The sequence below is a fragment of the Bos indicus x Bos taurus genome, chromosome 1, assembly GCF_003369695.1.
Source record: "Bos indicus x Bos taurus breed Angus x Brahman F1 hybrid chromosome 1, Bos_hybrid_MaternalHap_v2.0, whole genome shotgun sequence".
In the NCBI taxonomy this organism is placed as follows: Eukaryota; Metazoa; Chordata; class Mammalia; order Artiodactyla; family Bovidae; genus Bos; species Bos indicus x Bos taurus.
Genome location: NC_040076.1, coordinates 91120038 through 91140067, shown reverse-complemented (window position 1 = coordinate 91140067; position 20030 = coordinate 91120038). Strand labels below are relative to the sequence as shown.

The window sequence follows — 20030 nt, the reverse complement described above, 5'->3', positions numbered from 1 at the left end:
ACATATCTCACTTAGTACAATGTCATCCAAGTCCAGCCATGTTGATGCAAATAGCAAAATTTTATTCTTTGTGTATGGTTGAGTAGTATCCCATTTTATATATACTACCAAAATAGATTCTTAATAAAATTCTTAATTTGAAAATAGACTTGTGGTATATTCTCAAGTATACTTCCTTTACCTCAGATTAAGGACAATACAAAATGAGTCTTTGAATTTCTGTATCTTCAAAGATTTGTTCCAATATTTAAGTTGCATGGTTCATTGTACTTCACTGCAGAAAAAAATGACCCGTTTTCTTAAAGAAAAAGTTAGACTGCATTTATATTAATTGATTTATTTCTATGATGCTTATATCTATGTTTATGATAAATACTTGACTTTGAGTTTATAGAATGAAGAAAATTAAATTCTACAGTGTAGAGCAAATTAGTTTAATGTTCCGAGAACATATGACATCATGTGAATTTTTACATTTACCAACTATTGATTTAACCAATTATAGCCTGCCTTTGGGGGATAGAGTTTGAACAGAATATTGATATTTCAGTACTCTTAAAACAATCCATATTTATATATGCTTAGATAAAATACTGAGTCTTTTTTACATCTTCTTAGTGAAATTTTACATGGCTCTTTCTATGCTTTAGAAAGAGGAATTGTGGTATAATAACTGAACTCAGTGATTGGCAATAGAATGAATTCAGAATACTAAAACTAAAATTCTAGGTACTCTGGCTTTTAAGAGATTTGTACATTTATTTTTTTCTGAACTTTTAAAATAAGTAAAATTTTGACCACAGTTTATGTAAAATTCTCCTAAGATCAAGATTTCTAAATTTAACTACATTTATGATTCTTTCCTTTCCAGTCTAATCTATTTCCTTGGCTTAGTTTTGAATATATCCATCCTCCGATCATCATTGTTACTTGGATACAATAAAATAGAAGGGGCCCCCAAATAATAAGTCCTTAGCATTTAAAATCTTAATTGTATTCCTGATATGCAAAGAGAGAAAGAAAAATACATATCTGTTATCTATATATATCTATGTAAATATTTATATCTATATGTATTTGGGTGAGGGTGTGTGTGTGTTTATATGTATGTGTATATTTGTTCAAATGTTATGGGTACTTGGGCTTCACTTGTGGCTCATCTGGTAAAGAATCCACCTGCAATGTGGGAGACCTGGGTTCGATCCCTGGGTTGGGAAGATCCACTGGAGAAGAGAAGGGCTACCCACTCCAGTATTCTGACCTGGAGAATTCCATGGACTATATAGTCCATGAGGTCGCAAAGAGTCGGACATGACTGAGCGACTTTCATCATCATCATCATCATCATCATCATCATCATCATATGGTTACGTAGAGCCTAAGTTTATTTACTTATTTTTAAGTAAAGCATTAGAGGATTTTTAGGGCAATGAAACAATAATATTTTCTCCATTTTTTCTGCTTTTCTTTGGATCAGGAAATTCATAAACTTTTATAGAAAGGGAAATTTGAGACCATATTGATATCAGATATATAATGAGATGATTTCACGTCTAACATGTGAAATCCCCAGTGATAGGAAATTCTAAGGTTTAGATTTTAGGTGTAAAAACACACATTGACTATTGTCATGTGAGATCTTAGCCATCCTTCATCTCCTGAGAGAATGTTAGGAAGCAAGAATGACTGGGTGAGAAAGGGAGTAGGGGAGCATAGAGCATGGCCTGAGCATATAAATATGAAATCAGTACTCAGTTTGAAACAGAGAATAAGAGACTATTTGAGTGAAGACACAAATTTATACACATATATGGTACATGTTCTACAGTTATTTTTAAATGTACTTCTTGTGCACACTAATGTTTAACCCATTAGATGGATGATGAAAAGAATTCTGTCGATGAAAAATTGAAACCTAAAGTGCAGAATCAGGTATTCTGTGACACTTTTTAAGGACCACACATATTTACTTAATGTTGATACTGTTTCCTCAGTCACAATTACCTGCAGTAACCACCAGTGTTGTAGACCTAGGCCAAGGGAAGAATTGTGCTTTGGAAGTTCAGTCTTATCTCACTATTAGAAGAACTTGTAGAGCCATAAAACAAGCATTTAATAGATACTTTTTAAAAATCATATTTTCTTTGATCAACAACAAAATGAAGGTACAAATATAGAGGGATTGACTAGAGTGCAAAACTAGGAAATATAGATTTTAATTCTGCCTTGCTTCCCAATTTGTTATGTTGTTTAGTAGAACTTTATTGTCTACATCAAAAAGAAGTATACTCATAATGATTTCCTCACTAGGATTCTGTGAAATTGAAAAGATGTTGTGTACCTTTCTCTGGAAATGCAATACATATATAATTGAGTATAATTATTGGCATTAAAAAATAATAGTATTAATGTCTTCTAAGTAGTACCTTACCTGCATTTTTTGCATTTAGCTTTTCCTTTAAATATGAAAATAAACAATAAATTAGACATGGAAACATATAACTAAATTAATTAAATGCTGAGAATATATTAATTAGTTAATGTGTACAAATGGAGTATAAAATTTCATTTGTGAAAGGTTGAGGTCTTTAGAATATTTTGTTTTAGTGGGGATAATAGTGGTATTATCTGAGTATATCACATGTTTGGTATACTCCTATTTCACATGCTGCTGCTGCTGCTAAGTTGCTTCAGTCGTGTCCGACTCTGTGCGACCCCATAGACGGCAGCCCACCAGGCTCCCCCGGCCCTGGGGTTCTCCAGGCAAGAACACTGGAGTGGGTTGCCATTTCCTTCTCCAATGCATGAAAGGGAAAATTGAAAGTGAAGTCGCTCAGTCGTGTCCGACTCTTTGCGACCCCATGGACTGTAACCCACCAGGCTCCTCCATCATGGGATTTTCCAGGCAAGAGTACTGGAGTGGGTTGCCATTTCCTTCTCCAATGCATGAAAGTGGAAAGTGAAAGTGAAGTCACTCAGTCGTGTCAGACTCTTCGCGACCCCATGGACTGTAACCCACCAGGCTCCTCCATCATGGTATTTTCCAGGCAAGAGAACTGGAGTGGGTGCCATTGCCTTCTCTGCTATTTCACATAGTAGTGTATTATTATAATAGCACTGGATTTTTAACAAAAAAGATATAGATGGGTATCAATTCTGTTACTGCCAATTATGAAAATAATATGAAATATGAGGAACACTTTATAAAATGATAAAGCACAGCTATTACTGATGTTATATCACTGCTAAATTGCTTCAGTCATGTCTGACTCTGTGCCACCCCATAGACAGCAGCCCACCAGGCTCCCCTGTCCCTGGGATTTTCCATGAAAGAACACTGGAGTGGGTTGCCATTTCCAATTTCAAAAAATCAGAAGTAATGGAAATATTGAAGATACTAGTCCTTATTCTCCCAGCAAAAGTTTTAACTTGATACACAACACTATAACACAACCATGTATTTCAGTTCAGTTCAGTTCGGTCGCTCAGTCGTGTTCGACTCTTTGTGACCCCATGAATAGCAGCGCGCCAGGCCTCCCTGTCATCACCAACTCCCAGAGTTCACTCAGACTCACATCCATCGAGTCAGTGATGCCATCCTCTGTCTTCCCCTTCTCCTCCTGACCCCAATCCCTCCTAGCATCAGAGTCTTTTCCAATGAATCAACTCTTCTCATGAGGTGGCCAAAGTACTGGAGTTTCAGCTTCAGCATTATTCCTTCCAAAGAAATCCCAGGGCTGATCTCCTTTAGAATGGACTGGTTGGATCTCCTTGCAGTCCAAGGGACTCTCAAGAGTCTTCTCCAACACCACAGTTCAAAAGCATCAATTCTTCGGCACTCAGTTTTCTTCACAGTCCAACTCTCACATCCATACATGACTATTGGTAAAACCATAACCTTGACTAGATGGACCTTTGTTGGCAAAGTAATGTCTCTGCTTTTGAATATGCTATCTAGGTTGGTCATAACTTTCCTTCCAAGGAGTAAGCGTCTTTTAATTTCATGGCTGCAGTCACCATCTGCAGTGATTTTGGAGCCCAAAAAGATAAAGTCTGACACTGTTTCCACTGTTTCCCCATCTATTTCTCATGAAGTGATGGGACCAGATGCCATTATCTTCATCTTCTGAATGTTGAGCTTTAAACCAACTTTTTCACTCTCCACTTTCACTTTCATCAAGAGGCTTTTTAGTTCCTCTTCACTTTCTGCTATAAGGGTGGTGTCATCTGCATATCTGAAGTTTTTGATATTTCTCCTGGCAATCTTGATTCCAGCTTGTACTTCTTCCAGCCCAGTATTTCTCATGATGTACTCTGTATAGAAGTTAAGTAAGCAGGGTGACAATATACAGCCTTGATGTACTCCTTTTCCTATTTGGAACCAGTCTGTTGTTCCATGTCCAGTTCTAACTTGCTTCCTGACCTACATATAGGTTTCTCAAGAGGCAGGTCAGGTAGTCTGGTATTCCCATCTCTTTCAGAATTTTCCACAGTTTATTGTGATCCACACAGTCAAAGGCTTTGGCATAGTCAATAAACCATGTATTTAATGTTATATAATTAAATAAATATAATAAATACATATATCTTACATAAGTGTTCATGTAATACAGTCTGTTATTTTTTCCAAATTAAGAACTGCATTCTGGATCTTTCTTTTCACAAATATAATTTATGTCAAATTAAATTAAAATTTCTAAGTATTAAAAAGTTAACAATTTATCATTGGTGCTTTTTTGAATTGAAACAAATTATAAATAAATAAATGGCACTTATGCATGGGATGTGAGCTGTGAGTTGAATCCTAGTTTTCCAATGTATCCTGTAGTGCTTTTTTAAAAAAAGAAATGTTTTACAAAGTTTAAATTTATCTTGGAATTTTTCTTTTTGTTATAAAGAATAAAACCTAAGAAAATAATGAATGGGCCTCACTATTGATGCCAAAATATATAATTTATCATGCTTCAATGATAGTTAAGTGGTACAGTATAAAACTGCCTACGGGCAACATCTTACATCAATGTTGAAGATGTTTTTCTTATCCTCTATAATTACCTTAAAAATAACATTTGTTTTTTCAACTTATCATAGAAGCCAAACTAATTCTTCCAAAGACTAAACATAAATGAAATGCCAATATAAATCTTAGCTGCTTAATCTTTTAACAAATGAATAAAAATCACCATGGATTTATGTTTTGAAATAGGCTTATTTCTCCTTCTACACTTAGGAATTTTCTCATTATATTTCTAAATCTTTAACATTTAGCTCATAAATCACTATTAGTTATCTAAACATTCTATTAATTGTAGCCTATTATAAGCCAAGGGTGAAACAAAACCACTTAAAATGCACAACAATTTACATACCTGAGTGGATCCAATGTAAGCAAAATATTTCAATGTAATTACTAAACAATATGATAGTAATATGGACAAAGAATGGGAGAGGAGAGGGTGGCACTTTTACTTCAAGAGATTTTACCTCTGACTAAGAGATTCAGGCTTCCCTCGTGGCTCAGACAGGAAAGAATCTGCCTGCAATGCAGGAGACCTGAATTTGATTCCTGGGTTGGGAAGATCACCTGGAGGGGAGGGTATGGCAACCCACTCCAGTGTTCTTGCTTGGAGAATCCTTAAGGACAGAGGAGCCTCACAGGCTACAGTCCATGAGACTGCAAAGAGTCAGACATGACTGAGTGACTAGGCACAGCACAAGAGATTTGAAGAATTCACCAGAGAATTGATGTTTGAGGAATTTAAGAATTCCAATTTTATTTTAATATCAATGAATTTCCACCAAGAGTTCTTTAAAGAGCTGGTTGTTGTTAGTAATATGTCAGAAATGATGTTATGTATTTTAGAAAACAGAAGGTAGATTTGAAAGTGATTTCTAAGACTAAATGACAGGATACGTGATTTACTAGATATGAAACATGAAGCAGAATGAATAGTAAAGGATCATTTGAATAGCTCTATCTTGGACAAAGTTAGTGTTATTGAACTAACTAAATTGTGCACTGGCCTGAACAAAGTGATAATGAGTTTGATGTTGGATATGTGGAATTTTGGATGCTATAAGGCATTCAAAGGAGGCACTGGGACATGTTAGGTTTGAGTTCAGGAAGAAGTAGGATCTAGAAATGCATTATCTGATATAATCACCACTAGTCACAGGTTGATTTAAATTAAATTAAAATAAATTATATTAGATTAGGCTTTTGTTTTTTCCATCTCATTAACCACAATTCTCATGTTTAGTGATTACATATGGCTAGTGACTATGGCATTGAGTAGCATATGTTATGGAACATTTTGATCATCACTGATGATTCAGATGTTGTTACCCAGACAGTACTCATAATGCGGACCAAGTGCAAAATGGAGAGGACTAATGACCCAAGGTAGAATGTTTCATGGAATCTATAGAGAGACAATACTATCAGATCAGATCAGTTGCTCAGTTGTGTCCAACTCTTTGCGACCCCATGAATTGCAGCACACCAGGCCTCCCTGTCCATCACCAACTCCCGGAGTTCACTGAGACTCACGTCCATCGAGTCAGTGATGCCATCCAGCCGTCTCATCCTCTGTCATCCCCTTCTCCTCTTACCCCTAATCCCTCCCAGCATCAGAGTCTTTTCCAATGAGTCAACTCCTCATGAGGTGGCCAAAGTACTGGAGTTTCAGCTTTAGCATCATTCCTTCCAATGAAATCCCAGGGCTGATCTCCTTCAGAATGGACTGGGTGGATCTCCTTGCAGTCCAAGGGACTCTCAAGAGTCTTCTCCAACACCACAGTTCAAAAGCATCAATTCTTCGGTGCTCTGCCTTCTTCACAGTCCAACTCTCACATCCATACATGACCACAGGAAAAACCAAAGCCTTGACTAGACGAACCTTTGTTGGCAAAGTAATGTCTCTGCTTTTGAATATGCTATCTAGGTTGGTCATAACTTTCCTTCCAAGGAGTAAGCGTCTTTTAATTTCATGGCTGCAGTCACCATCTGTAGTGATTTTGGAGCCCAGAAAAATAAAGTCTGACACTGTTTCCACTGTTCCCCCATCTATTTCCCACGAAGTGATGGGACCGGATGCCATGATCTTCATTTTCTAAATGTTGAGCTTTAAGCCAACTTAGGAAGAAATGTTCAAAAGCATATCCACCCACCACCTTGCACCCATTAAAAGGGCTAATATCATGAGACAAAACAAAGCAGAAAATAACAAATGTTGGTGAAGATCTGGAGTAATCAGAACCCCTGTGAACTATTGGTGGCAATGCAAAATAGTAGTGCTGCTGTGGAAAACTCAAAAATTTAAAAATAGAGTTACTATGTGATCCACCAATTTCACTTCCTGGTATATACCCCGAGGAATTGAAAGTGGCATCTTAAAGAGATATTTGTTTACTCCATATTGATAGTGTCAGTAACATTATTCACATTAACTAAAATATGGAGTTCCTCTTTCGGTATCCTATCATTTTGCCTTTTCATACTGTTCAAGGCAAGAATACTGGAGTGGGGTGCCATTGCCTTCTCCACTAGGAAATGACAACCCACTCCAATCTTTGCCTGGAGAATCCTGTGCACAGAGGAGCCTGCCAGGCTACAGTCCATGGTGTCACAAAGAATCAGACACAACTGAGCAACAAATCACATTTATTTTATATATTTTGGGATTTAATATATTGTTATCATTTTATTGCTAAAATTTTGCCATAATAGACATTCATAAATGTTGAATGATAACTTGTATTTTAAACAAAGAAAAAACACTATAGCTATGTTTACAAGAAAAGAGCTTTAAAATCAAATGTGAATATAGAGCATTTGGGTGTCAGAGAAAATGTACTACCTATAATATTATTGAACTAACAGTGTTTTTCTTCTGGAACCCTAAGTTTTCTGTGTTATATTTTAAAACTTCTGAGTATGAATGGTGCATCCAGTAAAACAAAAAAAATACTTTATACATGTGGTACCATGGAAACCAGCAAATGACCTAATTCCACTTACGAGCTTCCTCCAGAAATATCAGCTTATTAGTTCTTTCATTGTTTTTCCCACCTTATTTCAGTAAAAAAACAAAAGTTCTTTTATTCTTAATTAGTATACATTATGTAATATTAATATATAATTAGTAGTATGTGGTTTCAAAATATTCTTAAATGGATATACATTTCCTCTTTTTTATTGATGTCAAAATAGAGATCTTTTACTGAAATTATTTGGACAATATCCCAAAGAGAAAACAGTAGGAGTCACATAGTATTTATTTCCATTACATATATGGAGAAAGTGTCATAGTGAGATTGCATTGCAAAGCAAGGTAGTTTTTGTGTAAATCCTAGAAATCAAGGCAATAATTCTTATAGTTTATATTCTATCAATATAGTTGCATTTGCTCTTACTTAGAGCTATAAATTTAAACTCAGTTTTGCAGTTGTATGAATAAAGACTAATGGTTGTGTCCTCAGTGATGAAAAACATATAAATAATTCAAAATTTTAACCATTTCAGTTAATATTAATTACATTTGGCTGTTTGTCTTCATTTGGAAATGATTAACCAGAATGACTGATTAATGGAATCATAGTCTGCTAACTGGGGCTTCCCTGATGGCTTAGCAGGCAAAGAATCCACCGTAATACTGGAGACACAGGTTCAATCCCTGGCATGGGGAGACACCCTGGAGAACAGAATGGCAACCCACTCCATTATTCTTGCCTGAAAAGTTCCATGGTTTAATTTTAAAAACATGATTTGAAAATAGGAATCTACAGGTATCTTTAAATGTCATTATTAAACTATAGCTGTACCAGTTGTTATAATATAAAGATTCTTATAGCATGGTAGCTGAAAACTTAAAAAACCCTACTTGTAACTAAAGAATATAGAGGCAGACTAAAATACAAAATGATTTTATTTCTCTTGAGATATAATTTTCAGCTCTAGCTTAAAAATTTAGCTCCATAGTCTTGTATAAAGTAAGAGGAAAAGGATAAGACCAAATATTTTTTATTCATTTTCTTGAATTTCAAAGGCATGTTGTATTCATGAGCTAATAGAATTTCTGGTGTAGTTCTTTAAATGATTAGAAAACCTGACTTTGATTTCTAATCCAAATGAGCAAATCTGATTGTCTTCCAAGTACCTTTAATGTTTTGATATATTGTTTGGATAAAATATGAGATTATCATATCCTACTTAGTAAAACAAACAAAATGATATCCTTTAATCCTGTTTATGTGTATATCTGAGGTTATTTAGAGGCTGTGTGTTTAAAGCTTTTGTTTTTACCTTCAAAAACACTCTGGAATTTTTTTCTGCTATCTAAAATTATTGTTACTAGATGCCAAATGTCTCCATATAGATCTATACTCTATGTGTTTAAGACATGAGCTAAACAAGAAAATATCCCAAATAAGTATTTTCAATGCAGAAATTGTACTTTGTAATAAAGAATTCTGGTTGGACCTACTCAAGGGAGATGATGGGATATTAAACCAACTTCTTATACTTTGAAAGGGAAATATTACAGGTGTGTATTTTCTTCATAAATGTGTAATTAAACTCAATATCTTCATTTACTAAAGTTGGAGAGTGTACTCTCTATATTTCCTCTTGCCTAGAAAGGTTTGGTTTATCATTTTCCATTATGCTGTGCAAATATTATAGTTTCTAAAGTCATGCCTTATATTTACTATCAGTTTTCCTTTTTCACTTTTATTACTCCAAAGCAAATTATTACAAAATATAAGCTTGCCAAAATTTGACTCCTTTTATAAAAAGAAGTTATTCATCAAAGTATAGGTATTCTGCTCCAACATATTAGAAGTTATTACTGCATATGAAGATAGAAATAACTGGAAAAACTGCTATTCTCTGAATATATATATATAAATACATAAAAACTGATTTTGGCGTGTATTTGTTACAGAATATAAATATGCTATTAATATAAGTCAGAATAGGAAGCACCGTGATCACCTGTATACTATAAGTCTTTTAAAGGCAGTGAGCCTACTTCAGGAAGTGTCCTGCAATACTGGAGACATGTTGTATTCTTGAGTTAATAGATTTCCAAAAGCAGTAGTCTAATAAAGTAACTTTTTTGGTGATAACTGAATGTTGTATGGTTTAAATACAAGCCCTTCTTATTTCAGAAATCTGTTCCTATCTAGATAGTGAATTTTAATGTTAGTTTCTGCATTTTTCCTCACTTTGTCTTGTCATACCATTCTCGGATAACATCATTTTCAAAGGACTGTAGAATTACAGAGGCAAAGGGAAGAGCAGTTGATGCACAACAAATCAGCTCTGGCAGACAGGTCAAAAGTCCTTCCAAAAAGTGCTATTGACACAGAGACTCTGTACAACGAAAAAGGTAAAATCCCTAGGCAATGATCACTTACTAAAAAATACCTAATATAACACAACAAACAAGAAGACTCTGAGCAGTGTATTGGAGTCTGTTATAATGAACTTTGTTCATGATACTTAAATGTTCTGGGGACAGTACCCACTGCCCCTTTGGATGACTAATAAAAGATCCCCTCATACCTGCACACACACACACATACATACAATGTGGTATTAATTTACCAATGATACAGTCTCTCAGTGCTAATTTCTCTCAATGTTATTCCTTAGAAAATAGTGAACTACATATGTATGTGTGCATACCTTCTTCTCCAGGGAAGCCTGAATATCTACTGTATTTTTAAAAAAATAATCTTTGGACCTGTAAATTCTGCTGCTGTTGGTGTGATATAGAAAATATTAAAAATTGCTATCTTTTTTTATCTTCTAATGTAGTCATAATTTCAGTTATCCAACATCTGTCTTTTAAACAGTTCATAGTAACTGGTATTTTAGGGTAGAATGAATGTATTCCACAAATATGAAAATTTTTATGACATTGAATTGAATTGAAGTAACTGAACAAAGAATTAGATTTAAAGAAATCAAACATTTTTTTTGTTTGAAGGGCATTGTGATAGATAAACAATGTTTATTTTGACAATATTTCAATTAAAAAATCAAGATTTGGGACTTCATTATATTTGAAATTACAGTGGCCTTGAGTGGAGGCTCTAGTGGTTCTAGTGAACCTAGTGGAGGTTCCAATAGTCATATTTCTGTATTCAAAAATAAAATAATAATGAACAATCACAATTATTTTCCTGAGTCATCAAGAAACAGAATTGTGATTCATATATTTACTGACTATAAAGAAAACAGGAGAGAGGGTAATCCACTTTAAAGACATTTTCATCAAAACTTAAAAAGGTACATATCAGAAAGTTTTCATTTACTATTAATAAATACCCATGTGTAAATGTTTAATAAAAATAAAATAATTCTATTTTTCTCATGCAATTGAAAAGTCTAGGAGAGGCATTCTTCAGGCAGAAAGCAGATATACTCCTGTTATCCTCTCAGCTCTGTCCTTCTCTACACTGTACTTCTTACCAGTGCAGTTTTTGTTGTCCAGTCACTAAGTCATGTCCTACTCTTTGCAACCCCATGGACAGCAGTATGCCAGGCTTCTGTGTCACTATCTCCAAAAGTTTGCTCAGACTCATATCCATTGAGTTGGTGATGCCATCCAACCACCTCATCCCCTTTCATCTCTTTCTGCTCCTGCCTTCTATCTTTCCCAGCATCAGAGTCTTTTCCAATGAGTCAGTTCTTTGCATCAGGTGGCCAAAGTATTGGCGCTTCAGCTTCAGCATCGGTCCTTCCAATGAATATTCAGGGTTGATTTCCTTCAGGTTTGATCTCCTTGCTGTCCAAGGGATTCTCAAGGGTCTTCTCCAGCACCACAGTTCAAAAGCATCAATTCTTCAGCACTCAGCCTTCTTTATGGTCCAAATCTCACATCCATACATGACTACTGGAAAAACAATAGCTTTGACTATATGGACCTTTGTTGGCAAAATAACATCTCTGCTTTTTAACACACTGTCTAGGTTTGTGATAGGTTTTCTTCCAAAGAGCATGTGTCTTTTAATTTCATGGCTGCAGTCACTGTCTTCAGTGATTTTGGAGCCCAAGAAAATAAAGTCTGTCACTGTTTCCATTTTCTCCCTATCTATTTGCCATGAAGTGATGGGACCAGATGCCATGATCTTTGCTTTTTGAATGATGGGTTTTAAGCCATCTTTTTTACACTCTCCTCTTTCACATTCATCAAGAGGCTCTTTAGTTCCTCTTCACTTTCTAAGAGTGGTGTCATCTGAATATCTGAGGTTATTGATATTTCTCCCAGCGATCTTGATTCCAGATCAAGATTGGATCTGGAATGTGCTTCATCCAGCCCAGCATTTCATATAATGTACTCTGCATATAGGACTTCCCTGGTGGCTCAGACGGTAAAGCGTCTGTCTACAATGTGAGAGACCTGGGTTCGATCCCAGGGTTGGGAAGATTCCCTGGAGAAGAAAATGGCAACCCACTGCAGTACTCTTGCATTGAAAATCCCATGGATGGAGGAGCTTGGTGCAGGCTACTATCCATGGGGTCACAAAGAGTTGGGCACAACTGAGCAACTTCACTTTTCACTTTCACTCTGCATGTAAGGTAAATAAGGTAAATAAGCAGGATGACAATATACAGCCTTGACATACTCCTTTCCCAATTTTAAACCAGTCTGTTGTTCCATGTCTGGTTCTAACAATTGCTTCTTGACCTGCATACAGGTTTCTCAGGAGATAGGTAAGGTGGTCTTATACTCCCAGCTTGTTAGAATTTTTCACAGCTTGTTATTATCCACACAGTCAAAGGGTTTAGCCATGGTACAATAATCCTGATAGCAGTTTTTAGTATCATATCTGTTCATAATTCTGTCAGAGTAGGAGAGGATTTCTTTTCTGGTGACTTTTTCAGGACAGCAATGATGCTACTTTCTAGAAAACCCTGGGGTGGTGATGGAGGGGGAAATCTTATTATTCTAAATTGGTCTTACACTTGTGAATAAGGTAATTAGTATGCTGACTGGATTAGGCCAGGTTTATATAACTGATGACAATGGAAAAGAGGTTAAAGTTACCCTGAAGCTTAGAACAATCTTTCTTTCCCTTGAAACTGAAGTCAATCCTATTCATAATATGTGGCTGATACAAAACAGTATAAATTGCATAGTAGCAATAATGTTGCAAAGACAACCATCATATCTGTTATCAATTATAGCAATGTTTTTTGTCTACAAATGAGTAAGAATTAGTATTTCAGAAAAGGCAAGATCAGTACTAAGCCATGGAAGCATTTTTGTTAAGTTGCTATTACTTTGATATGTCAGAGTCGGACACGACTGAAGCGACTTAGCAGCAGCAGCAGCAGCAGTCATTGTAACCACCTGAAAGGCAACAGGAGATGGGGAAAAAAAAAAGAAAACAAACAAACAAACAAAAAACAAAACAGTGAAATGCAGGTGAGAAATATTCACAAGATGAGTTTGGCTAATGCATTTACTCCCAGTTTCACTGCATCTGATGAAGTATTAATGGAGTTAAGAAAATAAGAAATTCACTGTATTCATGAAGTAAATCTCTTTTCCTGTCCCATGGGTAGACATCCTAAGGTAATCTTAGACAGCCAGTATGTATTGATTGGATTCGACGTATGAGGTAAACCTATTGGCCAACCTGGATCTAAAATGCTTATCAGTTAGGACCCTCTACTTTTAAAGAGTTGACTAGACCTTTAGAAGCTTCAAGGAATCACTGATTTTAAAAGCCCTGTGGTGAGAAGCTCTGTAAGTAAACACACAAATTAAAGTACCCCCAAAACAACTAAATTTTTTAGAAGGTAACATATATTTATGATATGAGACAGTCTTAAAAATATAAACTATTTTAAGTTATAACCCCTTCCTTCCCTTAAAGTGTTGTTATTCTTGTCAATGATAGAAACATCTGAATGTATTCTTCTGTATATAGCAGGGTATTTCTATTTCATTTTATTGCTTACCCAAGAACTTCATCTTTGAAAGATTTTGTTTACTAAACAAGTGTTAATTAATTCATTTAGACTTATTATTACTTCTCCATTTCAATATTGATGCAGACTTCAACCAATACTCTGTGATTGCCAATGAAATAAAATAACCATATAAATATTGAGACAATATTCACTCTAACGGTTGTTCATTTGGCCTGTTGGCATTTATTCACTCCTTGATGTGATTTCTTATATGTCAGTCTAAGAGATATTTGATATAAGGCATGGCTATCAGTGATCAGTATACTGAATAAAACTATAGAATTCCAGTTTTAGCAGTAGTTTATAAAGCCTAACATTTTTCCTTGTCATTTTTGGCCAAAGGAAAAATACTAATATTCAACATACCAGTTAACTATACATTTTTATTAAGTGCTTGAAATATTAGTAATAATGCATATTATAGACTTAAAGATTGAAATATTAGAGATGCATATTTAGGAGCCTATAGAGATATGATTGGAGAAGACAATGGCACCCCACTCCAGTACTCCTGCCTGGAAAATCCCATGGACGGAGGAGCCTGGTAGGCTGCAGTCCATGGGGTCGCTGAGGGTCAGACACGACTGAATGACTTCACTTTCACGCATTGGAGAAGGAAATGGCAACCCACTCCAGTGTTCTGCCTGGAGAATCCCAGAGACGGGGGAGCCTGGTGGGCTGCCATCTATGGGGTCACGCAGAGTTGGACACAACTGAAGTGACTTAGCAGCAACAGCAGATATGACATTAATTGTTATTTGTTCAGGTTGTATTAACAAGTTTAGTACATAAAGAAAAGAGGAGGTGTATAAGATAAACTTGTGACATGGAATGAAGAGTTACATTGTGAAGGTGGTTAAGTGTATCAGACAACTTCAGAAGACATGGCAAATGTAAAAAATATTGTAAAATGCATTGGGCTTCCCTCAGCTCAGTTGGTAAAGATTCTGCTAATGAAAAAAGTATTTAATTAGTGTATCTTTCATTATTAACTCAAATCATGAAAAATTTCATCTAAATACAAGAAACTTATTAGCAAAATATTCATCACAACTCCTAAGTGCCACCTAATTTATATGCCATAAAGATATTTATTTGATCTAAGTAACTAATTCCAAAATCAATGAAAAGGGAAGATAGAATGTGCTATTTCTTTTCACATTTTTCACCCTGTTTACTTCCTCAGCAAAGATCCAGATAGAAGATTCAGATACCCTTAATGAAATGGTTCGCATTTATTTTATTCATGTCCTTCAGAACACCCTAGGGACAAGCAAGCCGCCACTTTCAGATTTTCCTTATTTCAATGAGTTAATTATGAAATCAAGCTGTTTGGCTCCCAGTTGTGTTTGGAAATGTGGCCACTGTGCCTTGGGATCTTGTGTCTAAAGTTTTAAGGGTTGACATGAGATGGCTGTATTTGCTCAACTGGGAAGAGGAATCACAGAGACACAGATTGTCTCGGTACTAACTTTGGGATCCAAGTGCATTAGCTTTGTATATAGCTACTTCTACAATTACATTCAAACCATTTTACTTTCCAAATAAATTATGTAACGACTTTCAAGAAACCTAAACAGATTAATAAAAATATATTATTTGAAGAAATTTAACAAGAATGAGAATCGAAGTATATGCATGGCATTCGGTTATTTTACAAAGGAGTCCATCAAACCCCTAAACTGAAAATATGATAAAATATCCACTATGTCAGTCATTAACATATAAGCAGCTTTGTAGTGAATTACAATTGTTCATAAATGTACCTTATATTCTATAATAGACTATAATAATTTTTGAAATGTTGCTTCTGCCCCATCTTTGAATGTACGATAACACCTAACCTATGGCTTTCACTAATCAGTTATATTAATGAGTTGTTAAAAGTTTGACTAAATAACTAGAATCTCTTTTTCTCTGAAGGTCCATTTATTAGCAGGTACACTACACCCTGCTTCAGCTACAGCAAAAAGCCTCATGTTTGCACTAATACAGTGGAGGTTGGGGGACACAGTTAAGTAAGAGGATTAAGAATTGCATGGAGCTTCTCTCATATAGTTGGGCCTATAAACTCCTTCACCTGCTCAAACTGACTTATCAAACTAGTATTGCCTATAGCAGTTTTTGCAAGTGATACTCTTAAAAGTGATCTTTTCTTTAAAACTTTTTTAAGTATAGTTGATTTACAATGTGATGTTAATTTCAGATGTACAGAAAAGTGATTCAATATGTATACACATATATCTACACATTATTGTTCATGTTCTTTTCCATTATGTTTTAGCATAGGATATTGAAAAAAGTGATCTGTTTTAAACATGGAAAGAGTGGAGAACATTTTTTGTGTTTGATAAACTTAATAGTTCTCTTCATGCATAATTAGTGTTTGTTTGTTTGTTAATATTTCACTTCTTGGATATTTTTAAGTTCCCTCCAATATCAACATTTTCTGAGACATACAGTGGATGTTTTAAAAACCCCTGGTTTGGAATAATGAAACTAAGGAAGACCAAGTAGTGATGGTTCATCATATCTGCTTTTATTAATAATTTTGGCTAATCTAGAGTAGAGATAATTCAGTGGAAGCAGGGTATAAAGGCAGATGGGTATCCAAGAATGACCACATTCTGGGAATGTCTGGGAATATGAGACCAAGTAATAAATGCATGAACAAGAGATTGATGAGAATCTTAGAAAGCAGAGCTATTTCAGAATAGAAAAAAAAATGTAATTTTATGTCAGATGACTTGGGGAAATAATAAAACCATTTTCAAACAAGGAAAGAAAGTTATTGGTTTTTGCAACAATATGGGCTTTACTGAACCTCTCTAGGTAACATTTCTTCTTTCTGTCAACTGGTAAGAATCATTTTTCATGTAGATTACCCATAGATACACAATAAAAAAGATTAATATATTATAATCAAAAAACTGACAGGCTGTAAATGATGTGGAAAAGTGATATCAGGATGAGAGAAAATTCCAATTATGTTAATTTATCAGCACTCTTAATTGTGGGGAAATGCAACTATTCAGTGTTGCTCTATGCTGCTGCTGCTGCTGCTGCTAAGTAGCTTCAGTCGTGTCCAACTCTGTGCGACCCCATAGACGGCAGCCCACCAGGCTCCCCCGTCCCTGGGATTCTCCAGGCAAGAACACTGGAGTGGGTTGCCATTTCTTTCTCTAATGCATGAAAGTGAAAAGTGAAAGTGAAGTCGCTCTGTCGTGCCCGACTTTTAGCAACCCCATGGAGCGCAGCCTACCAGGCTACTTCGTCCATGGGATTTTCCAGGCAAGAGTACTGGAGTGGGTTGCCATTGCCTTCTCCAGCTCTATACTTATGTTAAAGCTTCAAATGAGGAGAATAAGATTATTATTTGTTCATTATACATGTGCTCTCTTTTTAACTTATAATAAGCTTACAGGTAGATAGGTTTCTCATTCTTCTCGTCTTCATTCACTCTGCATTAAATACTATTTTCATTGTACAGAGAAGAAATCTGAGTTTAAAAGAGACTGAGTAACTTGGTGAAATATGCATAGACTACATGTGGTTGATTCAGATTTCTAGACAGCATCATCATTTCAATGCTTTTTTCATAAATAGCCTCAGTGAATAAGAAAAGTTTCTCTATTCATAATAGTGTTCAGTATCTTACCCATAATTCATTTGAAGAATATATTTACCCTCTCATGCATTCAGTATTTATTAAGTATGTATGCATATTTTGCTCTAATGATAATGCAATGGTCAGTAAGATAAGATACATGTGTGTGCATATATAGATATATGGTTTTTGTTATCACAGAACTTAAAATCAATCAGAAAAACATTACAATATGATTTAATTAGTGATATGATAGCAGATGTGAAAGAAGTTTTGGCAGTGCATTAAAAGACCTTAAGCAAGAGCAGAAAGAGAGCCAACATATAGATGCATCCAGTTGGCCATTTTAATAGGCAGCAGATTTCCTATTTCCATGGAACTGACAGAAAAGTCATATGAAAGTTAGGTGAAGACGGGGGAAGCATTTACCCCCTTATTGATCAAAAATTTAAATCCAAGACTTTTCTGACTTCATCTTCCACATCTTCTCAAGCTCCACTGGACTCTTTAATGTTCTTCAAAGAAAGCAGTATGTTTCTTCTTCGAGGCTACCTTTGTCTAAAGGGCTTCCCAGGTTGCTAGTGGTAAAGAATCTGCTTGCCAATGAAGGAGACATAAGAGTTGTAGTTTTGATCCCTGGGTCAGAAGATCTTCTGGAAGAGGGCATGGCAACTGACTCCAATATTCTTGCCTGGAGAGTCCCCATAGACAGAGGAACCTGATGGGCTACAAACCATGGCGTTGCAAAGAGGCACCACTGAAGTGACTTAGCACACACACACTTTTGTTAGGAGGACTCGCCCCTTGAATATCCATGTGGCTCATTCCTATGCTTCCTTCAGGAGCTCAAGGTCTCCATTTAAGTATCTCTTTGTTTCTGAGACTTTTCCCAAGTAGCTTATATAAAATAGCATCGTTTCTCATTCCCTGGAGGAGGAAAATGGCAACCACAGTCCAGTATTCTTGCCTGAAAAATTCCATGGACAGAGAGGAGCCTGGCAAGCTATAGTCCAGGGGGTTACAAAGAGTCAGACATGACTGACTGAGAATGCATGCATGCTCATCCCTGCCTTCTTACCCAGCTTTTTCTTCAAAGTCCTTACTTTTTCTGACTTAAAATTCTTTCTTTCTTTCTCTTTTTATCTACATTCCTAATTTAGCCTTTATTATTTTATTTGTCTTCCCTCCACTAGAATATAGTTCCTGGAGGGCAGGGCCTAGGTTTATTTTGTTTCCTGCTTTATCTCTGGGTCTGTTTGATCATTTTTTTGAATAAATGACTAAAAAAGCAATTTACAGCACAACAGGGAAATAAACTAAAACAATATAGTTGCTTTCTCTCTGTTCAAGGCTTCTCATCCACACCAGTAGGACAATTTCATATGAGAAGTGAGCATAGGTAACAGGTCACTTCCTCACCAGTTTCCAATTTATCTCCTAAAGTATACAGATATACATTCTGATGCTGCACCTGCCATAAGCACTCTTCTCCCAACCTCTCTACTTATATCTATAGGTATCACTGTAGTTTATTTTCATAACTGTAAAACTTTCCATTGTGTAAATACGCTAGATCTGTCTATGCATTGCTATATGATTGATAGGCATTTGGATTGTTTCCAACAACTATTAAGAATAGTTTTTGCACATGTCTCATTCTATGATTTTCTCTAGTATATATACCCAGGAATGGAGTTACTGGTACATAAGTGTATTAATATTTTAGCTTTGTTGATGATGCTAAATTACTAGTGTGTGTTAGCTGCACAGCCATGTGCAACTCTTTGTGACCCTGTGGACTGTAGCCTACCAGGATCCACTGTCCATGGATTCTCCAGGCAAGAAAACTGGAGTGGCTTGCTGTTTCCTTCTCCAGTGGATCTCCCAGACCCAGGGATTGAACTCAGGTCTCCTGCATTGCAGACAGATGCTTTACCATCTGAGCTAGATGGTAGTGAAGCACATTACTAGAATAGTTGACTGCCGAATCCCCCCAAGACCATTAGAATAGTCTACTGATGAAGCAAAGTTTATTACACTAATTTTATAAAGAAAGAACACCACCTTGAGTGAATCTTAGTGTTAAAAGTATCTCAAGAAAGAGTATTCTGAGGAAAATATTTATATTAATAGAAGACTTGAGTGTCCAGGCTTGAGTTCTAAACTAAGGGTTTTAATTGAGAGAAATAACTACTAATGGGAAAAATGGCAACAGTTTAGGATTGATTGGTAGACACAGTGATGAGAGAATTGTTTGATTAATAAGCTGTTTGTCTAAGTGAGCAACACATTGTCCAGAGAGGAGAGGTATCTGCATAGACAAGCACGCTCTTCGTCTATATGTTGGTTCACAGAAATTTCTTGGAGCAAAGTGGTTTATCAGCTTAAAGCCTTATCTTCATAAACAAATATCTCTTGGAATAGTTATTATGA

The 20030-nt window shown here is 35.6% G+C and overlaps 1 protein-coding gene across 3 annotated transcripts in view; it reads left to right on the top strand.

Moving 5' to 3' along the window:
* The window catches only part of NAALADL2 (N-acetylated alpha-linked acidic dipeptidase like 2), a 1546902-nt gene that overhangs the window by 1321452 nt on the left and 205420 nt on the right, over positions 1–20030 (top strand). The window lies entirely within an intron of this gene.